The sequence below is a fragment of the Sinohyriopsis cumingii genome, chromosome 2 (assembly GCF_028554795.1).
Source record: "Sinohyriopsis cumingii isolate HCF-2022 chromosome 2, ASM2855479v2, whole genome shotgun sequence".
NCBI classification, from domain to species: Eukaryota; Metazoa; Mollusca; class Bivalvia; order Unionida; family Unionidae; genus Sinohyriopsis; species Sinohyriopsis cumingii.
In genome coordinates, this window is record NC_142962.1 from 65,054,658 (window position 1) to 65,069,785 (window position 15,128).

The window sequence follows — 15,128 nt, forward strand, 5'->3', positions numbered from 1 at the left end:
CTTTGATCTTAAAGATCCATAAATTAATCAGGTAAATATTATATAATGTACCAGCACGTGAGGGTTTTTATACATGACAAAGAAGTACTTGAAAACGCCATCAGAACAGCGTTTTCACAACCTCAAGACATAGAGCAATTTAACGTCAATTTAGTTATTAATGAATACGAAAACGAGGATTTCTTATTAACACAAGAACAGTTAGATGAGCTCCGTCGAGAACATATTGTCGCGATCATTTGTAAGAGATATCAGATTCTAAATTATGCACACTCCTGTATTAAACTCGATCAACTTAAAAAATAATATTTCAAAATAAATAAAATATTTCTAAATAAATAAAATATTTCAAAATAAATAAAAATATTTTTTATTATTGATATGGTGATTGGTACTTAAAATTATACAAAATAATCAGATTGTGTGTCTGATAGGGTGATTGGTACTTAAAATCGTGTAAATTAATCAGATTGTATGTCTGATAAAGGTAAATGATACAAATTAATCAGTTTTGTAAATAATTCTTATAATCTGAAACAATTTATTCAGAAAGATATATTTTATTATTATTCTGAAATATTTTATTTGTATGAATTCGATCAGATTGTGTCTCTGATTTGTAGTTTGGTACTCAAATTGATCAGCTTTGCAAAAAATACTACAAAAAAAATATTTTATTATTATTCTGAAATATGTTTTTATTCAGAAATATACAAATCAATCAATTTGTTAATTCTGATGGGGTGATTGGCACTCAAAATTATACAAATCAATCAGTTTTGGAATTCTGATGGGGTGATTGGTACTCAAATTCGTGTAAAACAATCAGTTTTTCCAAAATATACTATAAAAAATATTTTATAATCATTCTGAAATATTTTATTATTATTCTGAAATATTTTATTATTATTCTGAAATATTTTATTATTCTGAAATATTTTGTTATTCTGAAATATTTTATTATTCTGAAATATTTTATTATTTTATTATTGATAGGGTGATTGGTACTCAAAATTATGACAATCAATCAGATTTGTAATTCTGATAGGGTGATTGGTACTCAAAAGTATACAAATCAATCAGATTTGTAATTCTGATAGGGGGATTGGTACTCAGAAGCATACAAATCAATCAGATTTGTCGTTTGGTACTTAAAATTATGCCAATCAATCAGATTTTATGATAAAAATAATATTTCAGAAATAAAAAGAAAATAATATTTCAGAATATTGCTACTCAGGGTTGCTTTGGTAACTTGTAACTTCGTTACCTGCTAACATAATTTTTCTTAAGTATCTTATGCGGGTACTGATTATTTATTTTCGTTTCGTACTCGCTGGATAATCCCGATCTGACTTTTTCTACTGCAACAGAAAGAGGAACAAATTCATTTACTTGATTATCGTTCACCATAGCCAGTGACTGAAACATAGCTACCTGAATCCTCTTTATGAACTTATATTGAGATGATAGAACATACTTATTTTCATTTTTAAGTTCTTCTAACGTTTCAAAATCAGATATTATTTTTTCAGGATTTAGTTCATCAGATATATTAATTCCGTTTTCTTCTAGTTTTTTAATAGCAGAAATAATGCCTTTGATATTTTCATGGTTCATTATATAATATATAAATCTTTAAAATAAAAAGAAATATATCCCTATGGAACCCCTATCGAGTGTTTTAGCGAGTTCGGAGGGATGTTTCAAGGACGGCACAACATATAGTATTTACATATTTACAACCCAGAACTCGTAGCTTGCCACCGCATTCTACCAAAGTTCAACGGGCACACACGGAACACAACACGTAGTATTTACGTATTTACAACATCGTAACTTGTAACTTGCCACCGCATTCTACTAAGTTTAGAGGATACACGGAACATATAATCTTAATTAAGAACAACACAACACGTAGTATGTATAATGTATACAATGAATGAAGAACGGCACAAACATACAATGAATGAGCATATACAATGAATGAAGGACGACACAAACATACACGCTCAGCAGAACACCCCCCACCCCCGATAACCAGCCCGTGGGTGATACAAAACATGTAATCAAACACCAATGATGTGTGGTTGGAGGGTTCTGCTGAGGGGGGGGAGAGTTCGCGGAAACCCCAATTATTATAAAAATCGCAATTATGCGTACCACCGACAGTTGTCAGCCATGGGGATTCGATCCTGGACCGCGAGCGTCACAGTCCGATACGTTACCGACTGAGCTATCGAATCAGTTTTAGAAATTAATATATAGCTAATAATCATTGAAAATGAACTGATATCAAGTATTTTTGCTCAAAATACAATTCTGAACTCAAGAAATACGTTTATACAATATATTTTCACCAAACAAGTTAGATTTATAAAGCTAATATTTTTCTGGATAATAAAAATAATTAGGGAATTCCCTATTTACTATGCCGCTTATGATCCACTCCATCTATGATAGAACAATCCGGTCTAGATCTCACATATACTAACTTAACTGCTGGATTTTTCCATCCTCCCTATAACTGTTCAATGGAGAAAGTATCAGAAATATATATTACGAGATTTCCCACTCATAAATCTGTATCCGTGAAAAACACAGTCAAGGGAGTATTTAGTTGTAAATATTACTCGATAAAAAAAAGAAAAATAAATAATCACACATACATACACAAACACATATTATATATATTTCTGCACTGAAAAAGGAAAATGCAACTGATTTTTAATTCCAAACACTATTATACACGTATTTCTGTAATCGAATCAATATATGCAGGATCCCTGTACTGTACTGTGGATCTAAAATTAACCCGCCACGATCGATACAGACTAGACGCTGGTTTCTGCACTCAGTAAGCTGAAATATACATGTCATACTGCGCTCGGTTTTCTGTATTTCAGTTTAAATATACATGCATTTTACGTGCTGTCTATATATAGTACACTGTTCTAAATGTTTCACGAATAGAGCAGAAAATACACGAACCGTATATTTTGTAAGTTAGAAAAAATAAATATCTTTCTACGGGTACAGTTACTATGTAGATGATTAACAAACTAATTATGACCATATACCGAGAAAAAAAATTACCTCCCTTCGTTTAAGTCGAAAAATAAGTAGTATAATAATGAGAATTTCTGACAAAAAAGATAAATAATTAAATAAATAGTTAATAAATATAATACTTGCTAGTGATGATAATTCTTGATATCAGAAGGTGATTCTCTGTTTATATTTTTTGAGAAAGCAGTTTTATATATATTTTCTGCAACGAGTTGTATCGAATACGAGTGAATATCAAAATACTTGCCAGCAGCACTCATCGAACGAAATATTATTTCTTCTCTGGTCTCCGTATTTGTAGCCTTGATCACCCTTTTAGAAACTGTCTTACATTTACCAGTATTACCATGTGTATTATTCTCACTCTGTGAAATATCTTGTAAATTGGATAAGGAGTTATTTTGAGGGTTAGCATCAATATGATCGATAACAAAACCATCTTTGATCAAACCCTTGTGACACTCGTAAATGAAACGATGACAGAGATATCTTTTCTTCCCAACAGTAAATCTAAGATAGCCAGTATTATCAACATTACCAACCGGTCTTTTTAACCTATAATTTCTGATCACACCATCAATATTTGATTCGTAGTTTGTTATGACAGGATGTGGGACAAATTTATTTTGCTCCATTATATAATAATATTATTTGTTTAAATCATTGTTTGTCTTAAATCTTGATATATAATCCTTCACGGATTTTATAGCGTTTTCACTGTTATTTTTTTTGGTCATAATATCTCTTAAGTTCTCTAAACCGTTTTCCACTGCTATTTGGCACATAATCCTGTTTTTCTCGTACTCCAACACCACATCGCAGATACGGTACTGGTCCTAGACTCCCCCGCCGTATACTTTGTAAGTGCATCCAACAAAATTCACCTTTACAGGATTTGTTGCAGCGAGTTACTGAGCCGATCATGAGCCAAATGCACTGATTCATCACATATATATAATATTCTTTCTTTAAATATTTGTTTTAATTATATGAACGAATTCGAGAGATTATCCCAAACTAGGCCTTCTAAATATAAATTTAATCTCGACAGATTATCTCCTGACTTACCAGAACGAGATCTGGTTGATCCGAAAAATAAAAGTTTGATCTCGAAAATTCATGACGCCAAGAAAGAATTTTACACGGATGGTGCATCTCATATATGGTCAACGTTCAAGATTATTCGCAACGCTGACTCTGTCAAGGACAAAGTTGTTGATGTTACAGTGAATGACAAACGAGCGGCAACTATCATTAACTACATCACTGAGTACGAGGGTGATCAAAAATATTTATTCAGAGTAAAATTTATTGTGTTAACAGAAACAGATAGTTGGATTATCCGTGACAAATATGATCCTGTCCTTGGTAATAATAAAATTGCCATATTAAGTAAAAATTCCAGACCTGGTCTATTGACTGGTATTGATAAACCGTATTATGAGCGAGCGTACCCTGTAACAGCAGTTATTTATGGAATCTAGGAGATAAATAAAAAACCCAGCGTTGATAAACTGGCACCAATGAAATTTTCAAAAATAAATTGTGTAGCCGAACGAGTAATAGAACACTTTACAAACGCGATGCGTGGAAACGGCTGAATTAGGAAAAATAGTAAAATTTCCAATAACAGTTTCAACGATAACCGAAGAAATATTATACGAATCAAAATATAAATCGAAAGGAGCTCCAATAAATATTATTGATCATAATGCACACTCATGGACCAGCGCAGTAACAATGTTTCCACGCGATCGAACTGTTAGATAATTCTGGGGGAGGCATGTTTGATTTTATTAACGAAATAAGTAAAAACGATCCTGTATCGGTATGGTTATTTAAAAGTGATGAGGAAGGTGGATTTGATCAATTTGTTAAACCAAACGGTGAAATATATCGAACAGAATCTCTCCACGAGATGAAAAATCTCGCGGAGAAGTTTTTCAAGTACAAGCATGCGGAAAATACTAACAAATTACGAACTAATTGTTTTACTGTTTCATCTGTTGCGGCTCATTTTGCTAGAGAAAAAAATTCATGGAAACCAACACGATTTGATTTACTCGAGGACGTACGCGCAAGTTGCGTCGAATACGGACACGGTGGATTATGGAATACCAAGTATAATTACAATGATGTTATTTCGGTTGATATGGTTGCATGTTATCCGGGAAGTTTTCTAGGATACGGAGATTGTTCTGTGTACTTTAAAAGATTTGGTCACCCTACAAACGAGATGACGCGAGTGGCAATTAATGGACCATTACCTGATTTTGATCTGACTGGATTCGCTTGTGTTGAATCATTCGAGTTTAACGAAAATCTCCACCAAATTTGTTATGTTTGGTTTGGCAGACATTTTTGTGAAAAACGTTGGGCGCCTATAGTTTTATTACGATATATGCTAGATTGTGCGGTACTGACATCGTTGGTTGTCAGTGAGGCAATTATGTCATATCACGCGCAGACCAAAGTTTGGTTGCCCATGCCAGATTCTATCAGTCTCGATGAAGTTATTAAGGAATTTAAGGAAAAATGTCCTGGTGTTTCCGAAGATGATATTATCAAAGAAGCTCCTAAAATTCTCGAGATTAAACTTAAAAATAACGAAAAAACCGCAAAAGATCTCGGTAGAAGAATTATAGGTAAATTTACTCAGGGTGGTGCATATGATCATAAAAGACATTACGCACGATTAATTCTAGATGATGCCGAATACGATTTTATAATCGCTGATACAACAGCGAGAGATATATTTGTAAATCGAGAAAGTGTTTATTTATCCGACGGAACAAAATTGGGTACGATAGTTAGTTACATAAATGATGTCTCCCCACAGTATACTCATCTAAGATCTTCTATGTTGGCTTATGTTTCTGTAAATTTATTATCGATGATTAATATATTTCCTGAGACCGCAGTCAGAGTCGCAATAGATTCGTTTTATATTTCGAGTAAATATTTAAAGTCTGTTATGGAATTTATAAGTAGTGATGAACGATGGAGTTCATGGAGAATAAAAAAGGAAATATTACACAATTACACAGAATCAGCAGATGTTCCGATGAGAGGTTTTTATCGTAAGGTAATACAATATCAGAAATGTCGAAAGCGCCGTCGGTGAGTGATCCAATAACTAGATGTAAGACAGTATATCTCAATGGACCTGGTGGATGCGGCAAGACGACTCGAGCAATTAATTAGAAATTCAGATATGATCGTGCTGACACCCACACATAGGCTTGCACGAGAGATGAAACAACGGCAAGTACAATCGTGCACGTATCATAGTTTCTTTCGGTAGCGCGGGGATACATGGACTCCTGAACGAATGGGAGGAAAATATATAGCTAAAATAATTATTTGGGACGAGATATGTACGGTGTCATTGGATACATTAAAAACGTTTCTTGATTGGTTGTTGACGGAAAATACCGCTATAATAATGTGTGGCGATAATGGTCAGCCGCCGCCTTTTGCTGGACCATCTCCACATGATTGGTTAAAAAATTTCGTTGATTATTACGAAGAAATAGATGATGATCATAGAGCTCTTGATGAAAATTTAAAGGAGTTTAAAAAATTAATCAGATTACAATCAAACAAAATTCAGTGTGAAATAATACGCGGAGTGATCTCAGAGACCTCAATGAACGATTTTTTGAATTTATGGAGACCCGACGATTTCATAGTAGCAAGCAGGAAAATAATCAGAGACGCTTTACAACAGCAGTTATTTCAGCTGCATAAAGAAAAATACTCAGAATTGCCCGTACCGTTATGTTATAGACCATCAGATACACGAAAACAGAATATTAATGTTGATATTTCAGGGCAGACTGAGAAACAAAATCTTGTATTAAATGATATTGTCGCTGTTTATATCAGTGTGGTCGAAGATGCATTACGCGCTGACAAATCTCCATGGGTGTTGGGATACGCTATGACGATCCACTCGTCTCAGGGATTAACTATTTCTGATACACGAGTCTGGATTGTAGACGATAGTATCGAGTGGTCAAATTTAGTTTATTTAGCGGTATCAAGGGTTAGAAAAATGTCTCAGTTACGGAGAATTATAATCTCTGAAATCGTTAATAAAACCAGCATCATCATCGACGGTGATATAATAAGAAAAAATTAACCGGATATAAACAATGTGATAAAAAAAATAAACGCGACTTTGATCTTGATGTTGAATTTATTATTGAGTTAAAACATCAGCAGAATAAACATTGCGCAAGTTGTAATTGTATAATGCTGTGGAGGTATTCGAATAATGATTCAAGACAATTTACCGTAGACAGAAAAGATAATAGTCGCGGTCATACACGAGAAAATGTGATGCTGACCTGTCTCGAGTGTAATCGACGTAGAGGCGCCAGCGCCTTGGGTGCTAGTTAAGTGATCGCGGTGGTAGTTGTGTATCCTCGGGAATCACCTGTAATTGTTCACGCACAAATCCACGTTGAGGAGCAGTTAAATCTAATCTGTAGATTGCAGGTCTACCTGAAGATCTTGTCACGGTGGATATTTTGTGTGTGGTAACACTCCAAATAGGATCAGTCGCTCTCGCTTTACCACCTTCAAGTTCACCCGGTTCATATAAATATCTAACTGTAACATCACCCAGTATTTTTTGTTTTTCAATATCCTTTCGTTATATTGGATTATTTATTTTGGTAATTGCATTAATGGGTTTCATGCTGGTTGTTCGTGTAATCTCATTATTTAACGCAGTTATCACGCTTGGTAATCTTGCAACCCATTCGCGAGATCTTTTATCTTGAATAAATTCCTTCGCGTATTAATATCCAAATAACCGCTCAGCAAGTGTTCGATTAAATCGCTCAACAATTGCCTGATCACGGTGAATTGCAGTCGTATTTTGTTATGTCGTTTCATCAGCGATGATACTGGACCAAGAAATTCCTTACCAGGATCAACCTGTAGCAGCTGTGGCCATAGTAATGGTCCTCGTTGATAAATTCGTTCAAACGCATCGGCTACTTCAGATGCTGTCTTCGTAGATAGAAGCTCTGCCTCTTTATACCTACTTGCAACATCAACAACAGTTAACGCGTACTTGTATGTTTTTCTACATACAGTATCATGTAATGAAAATAAAATATCTGTTTGATGAACTTCATTAGGAACACTAACATCGAAATACGCGTACTGAATTCGTTTCGGTGGTGGTAGGTAAATTTGCCATATTGCCTGTTTGGATAACCACACTTTAACAGTAGAATGTTTAACCGCTGCTGCATCAGCAAGTTTACTAATTGCTGCTCTGCCTCTCCAGTATCCTCTTGGACTATAATAAATTGATTCCATTATATATTACCAGCCCCAAGCGCTAATTTACCTTTCATCGCGGATCTTACTAACCAATTAGCTAATTTTTCTCTTATATTTTTATTTTTTATAGAATTTAACGCATGAATTAATTTCACATCTGCAATATGCCTGTCTTGTAGATTTTCACTTTTATAAGCTACATCATGAGCGTGACAAGCTCGATTAATAGCGTTTATTGGTTCCTTGCCTGGTTTTGGTTGATCCTGATTATCAAGTCTAATATCGAGTCGAGTACCAGGACCGCAATAATTATATCCTGGTAGATGTTTTTCTCCTGGGTATTTAGCCCATGGAGCACCTGGAAAGTTTGACATCAATTTAGCAATATCACCACCGCGCTTATTAGGTAAAAACGAAAATTTCTTTCTACCGCATACAGAACATTTTCCACCATACGCTATTTTTTTATTTTTTGTTGTAACCGTAGCTAAATCAGTAGTTGGAGTTTTAGATCTACAACGTAAACAATATAGATTCATGTTATAAAATATATGGATATAATTGATTTCTCAGCAACTCGGCGACGAGAGCCAGTTAAACACCACCCTGCGTTACCAAATTCCATCAGAATGATTATCATAGGACCATCTGGATCGGGTAAGACGCAATTATTACTTAATTTGATAATGAGATGGTTGAAATGGGATAAATTATATTTGGTAGCACCATCCGTTGATGATCAGAGGTGTTATGAAGTATTAAAAGACTTTAACGAAAATGCAAGATTAATAAATGACGGTGAAAATATTATTGATTTTATAACAGATATTGATGAAGCACCGTCCATAGATGATCTTGATGGGTTTATTAATAATTTAGTTGTGTATGATGATGTGATGCTAGACAAACAATCAAATCCAGCCAAGATATTTTCTCGTGGCAGACATAAAAATACAGATGTCATTTATGTTACTCAACGATACACAAAAATTCCGAAATTCAGAAATTTCTTTTCACGAGCTCAAGTTGCGCACGGATTTATAACGATAAATTTACATGATCCAAGAACAAGATATCGTGTGGGTCTTGATAAAATATTTGGATAAATTAATAGAGCAGAGAGGGCGCGACCTCAATAAAGTGTTCACGTGGTAAAATAAACCATTCTATGAACAAAAAAAAAAGACAACGACGGTAAAGTAACACCAATTTGAGAAATCTTTTTGGAAGATTTATTTTTGCTTCAATTTGTGACGACGCTTTTGGTTAAATTTATGTCGATGCTTTTATTTTCTTTGTTCGTAAGAAGGGTTATTTTTAGTTTTTCGACGCTTTTCGACCTTGGTCTGTTAGCCCTCTCTGCTGCTACTGGTCTGAGATGACTAGACTGAGATAAGAAAAGTAAGGTTAGCAGAACAGCTAGATTTCTCTGTCGCATGGGTCAGAAAAGTTCACTTCTAGAAGGTGATCACTTGATATCTTGGCTTGATAGGCAACGACGATTTTTTTTTTTAAGGCTGACTAACAACCAAACCACTTTCGCGCACAGTGGATCTGGCCCTCGGGCAGCCATAAGATCCATCTGTTGCTGTACCTCCTGAAACGCGTAGTAAAGGGGGACCGGCTGTATGTGGTCGCCCTCAGCACAGACGATCAGGCTCGCTACGACGTACTTAAGCAAATAAGCGACGCAATTGTCCACGAGAAGATCGCACTGCTAGCGGTGGGCAACCAATAAACGACGAGGTCGACGCCGTAGAATCACCAGTAAGGTTCATTTCTAGCGTTGACGACGCCTCTGAGCAGAACAACATGAAGCGCAACAAAATCAAAAGGTGATATCGTCCTTTACTGAATGGTCGACATGCGCAGCCTGAGCAATGCCCATGCCGCATGGTGTGATTCTGATATGGACTAGCTCGAATTTCACCACTTTTTAAGCCAAGGCGAATGCAGATTCAAGAAGATATATTTTTCAAAACAAATCGCCATGTCATACAGCAGAACATAAATCAGAAATATATAAAACGGCTGTCCCATAGATATATTGAATAAGGCATACATTTTGAAAACAGACAAATAGAGAAACAACAAATTATTTAAGACTTTAAATGCATTCAGGCAGAGGTATTATGATCCTGTTAAAGATAATGTGGTAAGGTTGAGAACAAAAATATGAAGGTCCCTGCACACATACCAAATATGGACCAAGTTGTAGGTGAGCGCCAGTAAAGGAAATTAAACTCGGATTTCGATGGCACAACTTGTTATCGATGTTCAATAGTCTATTTGAATAAACTTACTAAGGGAATATATACATCATGATTATTGACAGCTAATTTACAAAACTGAAAGAAGTACAAGCTATATCCGACGATATTGCCCAGACAGTCCCTATGTATTGGTCACTAATTTCATTTATCGCTTTGCGTTTTTGAAATACATCCGTACTGACCAAGGGCTTGAATTCAGATCAAACGCATCGTTGTGCAGCAGAAAAAAGCACCGTAGATCCAGTCAGACGAAAATTCGAAAGGCTCAACAGAACCTGGTAACAAATGCTACCGTCTTCATTGTTGAACATGAAAGATTGTGATGATCATTTGCGTATTTCCTGATGGTACATCGAACTTCAGCACATGAATGTTCGGACAAGAAATTACCCTTCTTCTTAATACAATCGTCCGTTTACCGTACGACTTCCACTAGTGATAACAGTGACAACTCAGACTGTGCTGAGGAAGAATATCATATGCTGAGTCTGATACTGACGGACAGAGTAGTTTTGAAACAGCGTACCGCTTGAACTAGTCATACCGGTACTACTTCAGAAGCTGCTACGGTTACATCAATGCCATGTCAGATACGAACATGGCAGCTCAGAAACACCAATAGGCTGGTGCAAGTGATAGAAGTATTTTACCTCATGCTTTCCTGAGGACGATCACATATCTACCGAGTCAGAGAGTGACGATCAGGGCGGTTCTGAAACATCACCGGACTCGAGCTAGTGACAAAACTATTACCACATACTATGCTAAGTTAACGTGTTCCGAGTCAGATCCTGACGACCAGGGCTATTCTGAAAAACCAGATGGTCTCCACCAGTGATAGTGGTAAAACCTCAAAATATGCTCTTAATTACATATCAGCCGAGTCAGATAATTGATGGCCAGGGTGGATCTGATTCGCCACTTAGCCAAGTACCAGAAATAAATGACACTTCAAAGAATGTTTTCCTGCAAGAAAAATTAATGTTTCTCTTAACTTTATCCCCATTTGTGTCAGCCCGAATATAAATGGAGCAATGTAGAAGATAAATTTATGATTAATAAGTGTCTGACCATAACAGGTACATATCCATCACAGATTATTGACGAGTCATCGATGAAACTTAATACTGTTTTTCTATTGATATGAATCTCGGGAACATAAAGCTATCGAGTATCAATATAATATTAGAAACAGTTCTCCTCCAATGGATCGTACCAAACGAAAGAATCGCTCTGTCATGTTTCTGGGCTAGGCTCTTTACTTCGGTTGCCACAGAATAATATAACCTTTCTTGTGTTGAAGTACCGTTGAAAGCAAATCGAACAAATAAATCCGTTACAAAGGATCAACAATTCCATTTTACTTCTTTATAGTTTGTCACAAACACTTGATAATAGTAAGGCCTTTTGGAATATTGTCCTTTTGACAAAGTATATACTATGAGCTGAAATGGCTGTCGCCAAGAATTGTCAGTTTTCAAAACATGTTAGCTTTTATTGTAGAGTGTCATTCGACAGCCTCGTAGAATAGTTGAATTCCCTTCTGGAAGATGAAGGTCGGGCAGGTGAAGAATTGCACATGCTCATTAAAACCTTTTCGAAAGACGGCATCTCAAGTCTAATCAATGATTATGGGATTGCTTGATCTGATTCATCGTCAGGGACTTTGTCTGGGACCAATCGACCCCCTCCCCCTGCACAAAACCTATATTCTGAGGCAAATCAATCATCACTTTAACTTAAACGAAGGTAAATGGCTGCACAGGATCTTTCAGTCTCGCATTAGGATGAAGTCTTAAGGCCCATGAATCAAACCTTGTATACAGTACTCATTTGGATCTTCCAATCCCGCATACGATGAAGTCTTAAAGCCCAAGAAGCAAACCTTGTATGCTCAGAAACAAAACTTCATTCCACATTGTTAGAAACTAATTCGTCCTCATCTAAAATCAGAAAAAATCAGTTTTGCAAAACCACTCCGGTGGACTAGTGGTTAGAGCCTCTGCCTCGGATGCTGGAGGTAGCGGGTTCGAACTCCGGCCAAATCATACCAAAGACTTATAAAAATGGTACTAACAGCTGCCTCGCTTGGCGCTCAGCATTAAGAGGTTAGTGTTAGGACTGGTCGGCCTGGTGTCAGGATAATGCGACTGGGTGGGACATCATGCTCCATGTCTGCGGTATGATGCCCCAGTGCTAGACATCACTATAAACTGCTACACTGCAGACATCGTAGCGATATAACTGAAAAATTGTTAAAGCTACGTTAAAATTCCAAATCACTCAATCACACACACACACACAATTTTTTCAAAATTGCACATTTCTATGCCAAAACTCAGAACCTTGGTTATCGGAACCCACAGGGTACAATTTTACCTTTACCAATTCAAACAGTCCTAAGCAAACTATTTTCTGTTTCAGACAAATTCATTTGGTGTGGATATGTGTCCCAGTGTACGTGCGGTTTGAAAGATGGAACATTTTAAAGCTTCGTTTGCAACACCAATGCCACCACTTCGAGCCGATTGTCGGACAATGCCTCCATTTTTACTGCGTGAATTACAACCATATTCAGATTCTTGAACTAAATTGTTACCATTAAATCAGAAACGTCCCTAAGATGTGCGGGGTCTGAGGCAGCAAGTGATGAGCGGGGCCCCAAGCAAAAACACTGCATTGCGGAGTTGATTTCCGTCAGCGGCGTGGGGCCCCTGAAAGCGCAGGGCCCAAGGCAGTTGCCTCGTTCGCCTTGCCCTAGGGCCGGGCCTGCATTAAATAAACAACTTTCAACTTTTTTTTATTTCTCTCTCCACATCGACAGCCCCGCAAAATCTCAGATTTGACAACCCGTTAATATCTCATATCTTACAGAACAATAATTTTCACGAGCAATCTAGAAAAAGTATTCCATACTATTGACTGCTGAGTCAGCATTATATTCGGGTTAATGAAATGGCTGATAAAGTAGCAAAGCAGCGCAGGGGTCACCCTATTTCGAATGGAACATTCCGTGTACTGACTTTAAATATTATATAATTTGTCAAGTTCTGTATACTTAGCGAAATATGTGGAATAAAATCTCCACAACAAGCTTCGTAACATTAAATCCATTATTGAAAAATATCAACCTTTATATTTATCTGGTTGAAACCCAGTATACTGAATTGATCATATAGAATTATGGCCAACTATCATGACAGACTATGTTTATGTTGTTTTGATGTTCAGTGGGGGCACTGGTTTTGTTACATAGAATGAGTGGTCTTTCATATGGGTTCTACTGTAACTGGATAATTGGATTTCAATGTGCCAACCGTGCAATGGTTGTTTATTTACCCTTTCAGCAGAGTACACTTCTCAAGAGATGACTTGTCCAAAAATGAGTTCATTTCTGCTTGACCTGATTGACATTTTTTTTATTTTTTTATTTTATTTTATGTCAACAACTAATACATAGCTAAATTATTCTCAACGTGTATATGTTTAATATCAAGATTATTATTCAAGGAAACAAGAAGGAGTAAATATGATTTTTGGGGGTCGGGGTTTTGGAATTTGCTCAGTGAACAAGGCTCATTAAATCATTCTAGAAAGTTATTTTCCTTCAGGTAATGTGTTTATTTTTTAGAAAACGCTAATTGTGAGGATTTGGTCCTTTGACTAGATTCTCTGGAAATACAAAAGTGCTCAGATACAATTATTGGATAAAGACGTTCTCTGGAATGTATAGAATATTCAAATTTGGAATAATATTAATGTGATGCAACAAAAGACTGTTGACACATCAGCACTCCATAAGGTATAACGGACACTTCATCGCCTTCAGTTTGGGATCTCTTCCGAACTTGTATTTAGTTTTATTCAGAACTTTACTTTATTAGGACTCGTGTTTGTAATTCCTGGATTATTTTGGGATTTCATAAGCAATACTGTAAGTTCTTTTTTCTCATTTTCTCTTTGTATTCTAGGGAAATAAATCATTTGTTAAATTTTATAAAGCTTGTTTGTTCCCTTTAACCCTTTTCTGTAACTTATTTTAAGAGCATAGACTCGTAACTATATATATATGTGTGTGTGTGTGTGTGTGTGTGTGTGTGTGTGTGTGTGTTCTTGTCTTTAATCTTGCATTATTTCTTACCTTATGATTTATTTTCTTCCTAATTTTGCATGTCCTCTTGTTTTAAATCACTTGCAAGGGTTTATTTTTCTAAGGTTCTTTGTGCAATTTCATTGCTGTATATTTAGAACTTTACAATTCATTGGCACCATATAGCCATCACTGTATCAAGACACAACGACGGCAACGCTATCGACTGCACAACGACTAGTGGAAATGACATACCAGATCAATTATGTTTAATAGGATTAAAACTTTAAACTATGGTTAAATAAATATGTCGCCTTACTGTCCCAAAATTTCTTATGACCTTATATATTTTCTCGACATAATAATTATAAAACAATGTTATATCGCTTCTCCTA